Below are 10,768 nucleotides of genomic sequence, written 5' to 3' on the forward strand. Positions count from 1 at the left end.
CTGGGTTTTGGTTCCCTTTTAACCCCCTGTTCACCGGACAGCTGAATAGAATATAACTTTGTACTCTCTTTGATCAGCCAGTCCAATGAGCAGTGCTCATCAAAATCTCTAACTAAATTAAGTTTGATGGGCGCGGGCAATGCTTCGAAAAATAAATTAGCAAATTCTGAGCATTCAAATATGGGATTATCTTCAGCCATACTGTACGCACTTTTCAGTACAGAAAGTAATTCGATAGGGCTTTGATTTGTAGTACATTTTAAACCGTATACAGCTATTTTCGCTGCAGTTTTAGTGTGATATTGCCCGAATTCTTTTCTGCACTGTCGTTTTGTTTCATTCCAGAAATTAATATTCATATCCTTTAGTGAAGCAAAGAATTTGTGATATTTACCTTCAAATACCCAGGGCAGAAAGTTAATTTTTGACTGCTTACTTGTAGCATTCATAATGGATAAAGCATTTTCATAAGTCGCTAAGTGGTCAATTATAGAATTGGTTCCCTTGCTGGAGAACCTAGGTACTGCATGACTTAAAAATTTAATTATTTTAGGGATGTCATATACCATATTAGACGTATCTCTGGCTTTCCTAGGAGCTTTATTTTTGGGGTTGGAGCGTTCCCTATCTTCCCTTTTGCTATGGGGAGAACCCTTACGCATATTAGTATTATGGGGTCTATTTGAGTAGCTAGCTCCTCCCTCTGACTCACTACTAGAGCTTTCCTCTCCATCTGAAGTGTAGCAGTTCTCTGAATTTAAAACATGAGGTGACTGTCTATTTGGGAAACGTACTTCTGACTCAATAGGGGCCCTCTGTTTAAATTCTTCCCTAAATTTCTGCATGTCATCCCTTTAAGAGAATTAGAATTATCTGCATTATTCTCACTACTAATAGAGGGGTTTTCATTATGACGATTCAACTTTTTTAAACCACTTAATTCTCTCTGGCTTTGTGCAAATTCCTTATTTAACTCTTGTATTTTTGCTAGTAAATTTAGGTTATACTTATCAAAGGCGGCTATGTCTTAAGCAAACTCATCAATTTTATTTTTGGCTATATTTAAATTCTCTTTGCATCTGCGTGAGGAGCGAATACTATCTTCTAGCCCCTGTATTTGCAATTCCTTCTCTATGAGGTATAGGGACATTTCATCAACAATGCATATTACAAGGGGCCAAGATTTTAGTATTAGTTCGTCTCGCTTTTGAGATTTTTTCATTGATTAATTTTGAATATTTCTTGGAATAATTAACTTTTTTCATTCCACCTTCCATCATCAATAACAATATTTTTAGCCTTAATTTCAAGCATATCCATATAATCATTTAATTCACCCGTAATACTAAACCTCTTTTTAATGTGGCCTATAATGTCCATCTTAAGGACATCGCCTGGAGTAAGGGGTAAATCCGGGGAACAATTTCAACACTATGTATAGAATTAAATGATTCACTTCTGGTTCCAGTATTTAGTATTTAGTTTAATTAAAATGCCCATACAAATTTGGCCAACAAAAAGAAAAAAAATATTTTCAAAATATTAATATTAATTTTGAAATATGAAAAATTAATTTATCAAATTTTATATATTTTTTAATAATATTTCAAAATATTAATATTAATTTTGAAATATTTAATCACAATGAAAAAAATTAATAATAATCTTTTTTTTTTCTTTTTAATAATTTCTATTTATTACAAATATATCATATCAATGTAATAAATATTAATAATATCTCAGCAGTGTGCCTCCAAATAATATCAAAAAGGTAATTTTCCAGCCTCCAGTAAATTTTTAAAAGACCTTTATTAGTTTTTTGCAGGGTCCATTGTAACAACGACGTTTCGAACCTATACCAGGTTCTTAATCATGTTTATAGAATAATGTACAGGTGTGTCTTTTATACCTGTGCATTTCCTATAAGATTACACAACAGTGCCATCATGTGGTCAAAACTTAAAATTACAAGCGATAAATAAAAAACTTGAGTTATTCAGCTTCTTGTACATCTTTAGATTGAATTTTTTAAGCTAGTTACCCTCTTTTTCTTAATTTTTATATGATTATCACATGCAACATTAAAACCAAATTTTTCTATATTTACAAATAAAACCTATACACATAAGATATAAGAATCATATTAGCTACTACAGATAAATGCTACAGTTATGTATTAGAAAAATAATGACCATTCAAAATCTTTGTTCAAGCCTTCAGGTATCATGGTATTTAACTTATTAATCCAAAACATCTCTCTTCTTTTGAGCAATTGGTCTCTGTCACCTCCCCTCCTGGGTCTGTCAACTTGTTCAATGACTTGAAATCTCAGTTGACTGATGTTATGACCCATGGAGAGGAAGTGACAGGAAACAGGTGCCTCTGTATTTTTATTCCTGATGTTGGATTTGTGTTCAGTGATTCTTGTTCTTACCTCCCTACTAGTTTCACCTATATAAATCCTGGCACACGGACATTTAATGAGGTATATAGAGTATGTGCTTCTACATGTTAGATATTTTTTGATTGGATATTTAGTCCCCTTAATAGGGTGGAAAAATTCTTTCCCCTTTATTATGGAGCTACAATGGCTGCAATGTAGGCAAGGATAACAACCTCTATTGTCAGGTCCTATAGATGTTTGAATGCTTTTCTTTTTGCTACCAATATCTGCTCTTACTAATAAATCTCTCAGGTTCTTTGTTTTTTTGTAAGCTACAATCGGTATATTTTTTAGTTCTTCAACTTGGGGATTGCATTCACGAAGTATGTGCCAGTGTTTATTAATAATATGTGAAATTTTAGATCCTAAAATATTGTATTGAGTTACAAAAACCATTCTGTTTTCTTTTGTTTTGTTTTTCGTATTACAATCTTCCTCATCTTTACAGTACTCTAATTGTTTTGTGATTAGTTCTTCTGGATATCCAAGGTACTGCAATGGGCTCCAGTGTCGCCCCAACATATGCCAATATTTTTATGTCCCACATAGAAGAGAAATTTGTATACTCAAACCCATTATTTCTTCAATATGGTGCAGCATGGTGGAGATTTGTGGATGACATATTTGGCATATGGTGGGGCGACACAGAGAGCCTATGGCAGTTTGTTGAGCACCTCAATTCATCTGTCACAGGTTTAAAATTCACGCTTAACATTGAAGATACAGGAGTAGCATTTTTAGACACTTTTGTATATAAAGAACAAGGCTTCTTAAAAACTGATCTATATGTGAAACCCACAGACAAAAATAAAGTATTACAATATGATAGCTTCCACTCTAAAAAAACAATAGAAGCCATACCCCAAGGTCAATTTAAAAGAGTAAGAAGAATAGTCACTGACAAAAAGAAATGTGATATAAGATTAAAAGAAATGGCAGAAAAATTTAAAAGAAGAGGATACCCAGAAGAACTAATCACAAAACAATTAGAGTACTGTAAAGATGAGGAAGATTGTAATACGAAAAACAAAACAAAAGAAAACAGAATGGTTTTTGTAACTCAATACAATATTTTAGGATCTAAAATTTCACATATTATTAATAAACACTGGCACATACTTCGTGAATGCAATCCCCAAGTTGAAGAACTAAAAAATATACCGATTGTAGCTTACAAAAAAACAAAGAACCTGAGAGATTTATTAGTAAGAGCAGATATTGGTAGCAAAAAGAAAAGCATTCAAACATCTATAGGACCTGACAATAGAGGTTGTTATCCTTGCCTACATTGCAGCCATTGTAGCTCCATAATAAAGGGGAAAGAATTTTTCCACCCTATTAAGGGGACTAAATATCCAATCAAAAAATATCTAACATGTAGAAGCACATACTCTATATACCTCATTAAATGTCCGTGTGCCAGGATTTATATAGGTGAAACTAGTAGGGAGGTAAGAACAAGAATCACTGAACACAAATCCAACATCAGGAATAAAAATACAGAGGCACCTGTTTCCTGTCACTTCCTCTCCATGGGTCATAACATCAGTCAACTGAGATTTCAAGTCATTGAACAAGTTGACAGACCCAGGAGGGGAGGTGACAGAGACCAATTGCTCAAAAGAAGAGAGATGTTTTGGATTAATAAGTTAAATACCATGATACCTGAAGGCTTGAACAAAGATTTTGAATGGTCATTATTTTTCTAATACATAACTGTAGCATTTATCTGTAGTAGCTAATATGATTCTTATATCTTATGTGTATAGGTTTTATTTGTAAATATAGAAAAATTTGGTTTTAATGTTGCATGTGATAATCATATAAAAATTAAGAAAAAGAGGGTAACTAGCTTAAAAAATTCAATCTAAAGATGTACAAGAAGCTGAATAACTCAAGTTTTTTATTTATCGCTTGTAATTTTAAGTTTTGACCACATGATGGCACTGTTGTGTAATCTTATAGGAAATGCACAGGTATAAAAGACACACCTGTACACTATTCTATAAACATGATTAAGAACCTGGTATAGGTTCGAAACGTCGTTGTTACAATGGACCCTGCAAAAAACTAATAAAGGTCTTTTAAAAATTTACTGGAGGCTGGAAAATTACCTTTTTGAAATTGACATTGGGGTTTGGCTAACCCTTTCCTGTGCCCCTGTTTGAAAAGGAGCTGTCTCTCATCACTTATTTACACCTCCAAATAATATGTCAGTATATGGCCGGGTATAATACAATATATTTAATAATTATCCTTTAAAATATACCCCCAATAAAAATGCATATAAAAAAAAATATGTAAATTCCTAAATTTTTTTGTATTAATTAAAATTTATAGACACATTGAAATATATTTGTATAAAAACCAGATATGAATCAAAACTATACATGTTTAAACTGTTATAATATGCTATGCAAAGATCCTAAAAGTTACCTTATTTATTAAAGGACCAGTCAACACATTAGATTTGCATAATCAACAAATGCAAGATAACAAGACAATGCAATAGCACTTAGTCTGAACTTCAAATGAGTAGTAGATTTTTTTATAACAAATTTCAAAGTTATGTATATTTCCACTCCCCAATCAGCCAATCACAAATGCATATACGTATAGTCAGTGAATTCTTGCACATGTTCAGTAGGATCTGGTGACTCAAAAATTGTAAATATAAAAGACTGTGCACATTTCTTTTAATGGAAGTAAATTGGAAAGTTGATTAAAATTACATGCTGTATCTGAATCATGAAAATTTAATTTAACCTGAGTGTCCCTTTAACCTTATTCGCAATTGAATTTAATTTAAATACCACAATGAGATACCAAGATATGAGCCACTAACATTCAGACTGATCCAACTAAGCTATTTAACCCACAAATTGTTTTTATACAACTCTAATTAAAATACCAGAAGTTATATATATATTCTAAATGTAAACAGCCAGTTTATATGCTAATTTCTCTGAGCTGAAATGAACTCTTTAGCATCAATGAGGCAAATTCAAAAATGTGTGTGTGTGTGTATATATATATATACAGGTGGCCCTCGGTTTACAACGGTTCAATTTACACCGCTTCAGTATAACAACCTTTTTTTCCACTTATGTGACTGATATTGAAAAGCATTGAGAAGCAATGCATTTATTAAAATAGCCAGTAGGTGGAGCTGTCCGCTTGTGTTGCAGCAAGGCCAAGCAAGCTGAAATTAATCAGTTTCAGACCTGAGCTATCGAGCAGATTTCAAAGATATTTCTGTCTGTAAATCGGTCCAGATTGGAATGCATAGAAAGAACTGTTTGCAGAAAAATGCAAGTGAAGTCTGTGTTGTGTGATTATTTTATTAGGTTTATAATGCTATTTAGCAAATGTTTTTGTTCATTTAACCTAGTTTAATTATATACTCTGTTGTGTTATTATTTTATTAGTTTTATAATGCTGTTTAGCATTTAAACTCTTCATTTCAAAGCTTTAAAAATAATGTATTAGGTCTTACTTATGACAATTTTGAGAGGGGCCTGGAACCTAACTCCCTCACTTCCCCTTGACTTACATTATAAACTGGGTTTCAATTTACAACGGTTTCAATTTACAACCATTCCTTCTGGAACCTAACCCCGGCGTAAACTGAGGGCTACATGTATGTATGTATATATATATATATATATATATATATATATATATATATATATATATATATATATATATATATAGCAAATAACTTAATACACCCCAGAGAGATTTACTTAAAATAATAGGCCTGGCTAAGAAATATGTAACACAAAGGATATTTATCTAGCAAATAAATTAATTACTTAGTATACAAGAGTGACTAAATTAAGACTAACCAGGACTGTGAATATGTGGTATACCTTTAAGGTTAACCCCTCCTATCTGGTCTCCTCCCTATTTAAGGACTACCTTTAACATCTATTCACTGCCTGATTATGAAGTCATATCTACTTTGTTGTAGCTATTCTACTTCAGGTCTCTAACTCTGTTGAATCTTGAGCTAGTTATAACACCAGCTTAAACTTTTGATACTTTTATTTCCACCATCGTTACTGCTGTAACTTTGTCTCTATCAAGCCTGGATCATTGAACGGCCGGATCTACTTTTCAACCGCTACCCGGAAGTAAGCCGCATTCACACACGCTGCCAACCTCAGACACGGAACTCTCAGTGCGGTAACGGATATCTCTCGGTCCACAAGGGGGTAACGTACTCGAACATATCTAAAGCCCTAAGGTTTCTTACTTACCTTGTTTGTCGCATTTGGTCTATATTTTGGGCTACTCATCTTATTACCGTATCTATTACAAACAAACATTGTGTGTCTGCAGAGTGTTTGAACTTGTATATATTTTAGTATGTGTGTGAATGCGTGAAGTAAAGGAGAACATTATATATCTCTCCATTTTTTACTATTACTGATTAAGGCCGTGTCAGTATTTCAACTTATCCTTGGCTCTGATATAAATTTATAGATTATACAAAATATCTATAACTTATTTAGAATCTTCATTAATATTAACACTAAAGTCTTTTGTTAATACTAACTTTCATCATATAATAAATGACTCACATTGTTTAATCAGGATACATAGAAGTTGTTTTTCTGATTAAATAAAAAAGAGCAACAAGCTCTAATTCTAGAGCTAATCTTTATATAAAGTTACAAATACTTGTTTTATGAATGGAATTATCTAACATACCACATAATAATCAGGCCTAAAAGAACAATCACTTTTTCTTAGGATCCATTTCACTACACATTATGGATCCTAATGAGATAAAAAAGGAATTTAACAATGTTTATCTCAAACTTGATTACCTTGCAAGGGGATTGACTGAAGTGCAGACTGAAAATGCAGCACTTAAAACAATAGTAAAAGACTATGTGTCACAAAAACCCCATGATCCACCTGAACCTCATATTAACTACCAACAACCTTTCTCAGGGAAACGTTCTGAGTTTAGGGAATTTAAGAATGCCTGTAATTTATTATTCTCACTGAGACCCAGAACCTACCATACTGAGCGGATTAAAGTATGTACTACAATTTCCTTCCTACAGGGTGAACCAAGAGCCTGGGCCAACAGGTTCTTTGAAAATAATAACCCTATCTTAGATTCTTTACAGGATTTTTTTTTCTGCAATGACTAGTCTGTACCAAGACTCTAATACACAAATAAATGCTGAAACAAGATTGAGGTCCTTAAAACAAGGTAAAAGGAATGTCGAGGATTACACCACTGAGTTTCAGATGTGGGCTGAGGACTCTCAGTGGAATGAAATCAGTTTAAAAAATCAATTCCGCCTTGGGTTGTCTGAATCACTCAAAAATGAACTGTCACGCCTAGAGATCCCAGATACCCTCGAGGGTCTCATCAAGCTTAGTACTTCGCTGGATAGACGACTGAGAGAAAGGAGAGCAGAGAGGGCTTCTTATGATTATCCATCCAGGAAACCTTACCAGGTCACAACAAGCCATGACAAAGCTCAAGGGAGTACAACCCCTATGGAGATTGGAGTTCTTAGAGGACCTCTGACACCAGAGGAAAAAATTAGAAGAAGGTTGGAAAATCTCTGCTTATACTGCGCCCAAAAGGAACATGCAGTATCCACTTGTCCTTTGTTGAAGAAACAAAAGAATGGTAAGGTAATAACCAATGACTTTATTTACAGCATTGAAAATAACACACAGATGACTTTGTCCATTTCTTTACAGTGGGACCAGAAAAACACCCAAACCCAGGCACTAATTGATTCCAGTGCTTCCGGCAATTATATTGATTCCTCCTATGTAAATAAAAATAAAATACCAATTATATGCAAACAAAACCCTGTGTCCATTAAATTGATAGATGGTTCATTCATAGAACAAGGGCCGATTACACATCATACTGTTCCCCTGCTTGTAACAACATCTCCTGGACACACCGAATATCTATCTTTTGATTTAATATCAATACATCAGCACACACTTATTTTAGGGTATCCTTGGTTGAAGAAACACAACCCAAACATCGATTGGATCTCAAATAAGCTAACATTAGATTCTATCTTTTGCTTAAACACTTGCTATCCACATCAAACCATAGCGTCACTTGATAATGGTCTACCCTCCTGTTATCAGGATTTGGCAGAAGTATTCAATATAAAAGAGGCAGAAAATCTTCCACCCCATAGGGAGTTTGACTGCCCTATAGATATCATTCCTGGTTCCAAAATCCCACATGGTAAGATCTATCCACTCTCTCAAGAGGAACTTAAGTATATTCGAAATTACTTAGATGAAAATTTACGTAAAGGATTTATTTCTCATTCCACATCCCCTGCAGCTGCAGGAATGTTTCTAGTAAGAAATAAGGACGGTACCATAAGGCCTATTATCGATTATAGAGCATTAAACAACATTACAATAAAAAATAGGTACCCCTTACCTTTAATCCCTGAACTTTTGGAATGTCTAACTGGTGCAACCATTTACACCAAATTAGACTTAAAGGGAGCTTATAACTTGGTTAGAATCAAGGAAGGTCACGAATGGAAAACGGCATTCAGAACCAGATATGGCCTTTTCCAATATAACGTAATGCCCTTCGGTTTGAGTAATGCTCCAGCAACTTTCCAATTTTTCATAAATGAAATATTTCGTGACCTTATTGACGTTTGTGTCATATACTTAGATGACATTCTAATCTATTCTAGAACACCAAAGGAACATGAAAAGCATGTACGCTGGGTATTAACTCGTTTAAAAGAACACAAATTATATGCTAAATTAGAAAAATGTTCCTTTCATGTTAAACAAATAAGATTTTTGGGTTATATTATCAGTCCGAACAAGATACAGATGGATCCGGAGAAGGTTTCGGCAATTCTGAATTGGCCTATTCCAACTTCAACAAAAACCGTGCAACGGTTTATCGGTTTTGCAAACTTTTATAGAAAATGTATTAAGAATTTCTCTTCTATCGTTAAACCTTTAACAGCACTGACTAGTGAAAAACAAAGATTTAAGTGGACAGAATCCGCAACTGTCGCCTTTAATAGGTTGAAAGAATATTTTACAACAGCTCCCATCCTGGCTATGCCAGATTTTGATTCAGAATTTATCTTGGAAGTTGATGCTTCCGATTCTGGTATCGGTGCCGTCTTATCTCAACCCAATAAGAACAAAACTGAGACTCACCCTATTGCTTTCTATTCAAGAATGTTGACTAGCGCAGAGAAAAATTATAGCATAGGAGATAAAGAACTCCTAGCTATAAAATGTGCGCTAGACCACTGGAGACATTTATTAGAGGGTTCCAAAATGCCCTTTATGATCTACACAGATCATAAAAATCTTGAATTTCTAAAGACAAGTAAGACTTTAACAGCACGGCAAGCACGATGGTCAATATTCTTTGATCGATTTAATTTCCTCTTAACATATAGACCTGGAACCTTGAATACAAAAGCCGATGCTCTTTCCAGGTTACATGATCAAAACACCCAAGATAACACCACCCAAATAATTCCAAAGGAAAAAATTATAGGTGTACTCACACCCCTAGAAGAAGAGGTTCTAAAAGCATTAAAGCAAGAACCACCTCATGGAATAGACTGTCAACAAGATCCTACTTCTGGTCTTTTCTATCATAAAACCAAACTCTATATTCCTCAGCAAATCAGATCATCTATTCTCAAACAAACCCATGATGGGACCCTAGCTGGTCATCCAGGTATTTCAAAAACTATTGACCTAACCAGGAGAAATTACTGGTGGCCTCTCATGGATAATTACATAACTGATTATGTAAAACATTGTGATACATGCGCCAGAAATAAGTTAATACACAAAAGACCATCAGGTCTTTTATCTCCTCTGCCTATTCCTGACAAACCATGGAGTACCATATCAATGGACTTTATAGTAGAGTTACCTGAATCACATCATTTCAACACTATATTAGTAGTTATTGACCATCTAACAAGACTAGCTCATTATATTCCACTAAAAGGTCTGCCAACAGCTTTTACAACAGCACAAGTTTTTCTAGATAACATAGTTCGCTTACATGGACTACCTAATATTATTATAACTGATCGTGGTACTCAGTATGCCTCAAATTTCTGGAGATCCTTATGCAAATTAATCAAGATTGACTCAAGGTATTCGACTGCCTTCCACCCTCAGACAAATGGTATGACTGAGAGACTTAACCAGACTCTTGAGCAATACCTTCGTTGCTTCATAACTCATCTTCAAGATGACTGGTCGTCTTACCTACCCATGGCAGAGTTTTGTTCCAACAATACTACTTCATCCTCA

The sequence above is a fragment of the Bombina bombina genome, chromosome 9 (genome assembly GCF_027579735.1).
Source record: "Bombina bombina isolate aBomBom1 chromosome 9, aBomBom1.pri, whole genome shotgun sequence".
Lineage (NCBI taxonomy): Eukaryota > Metazoa > Chordata > Amphibia > Anura > Bombinatoridae > Bombina > Bombina bombina.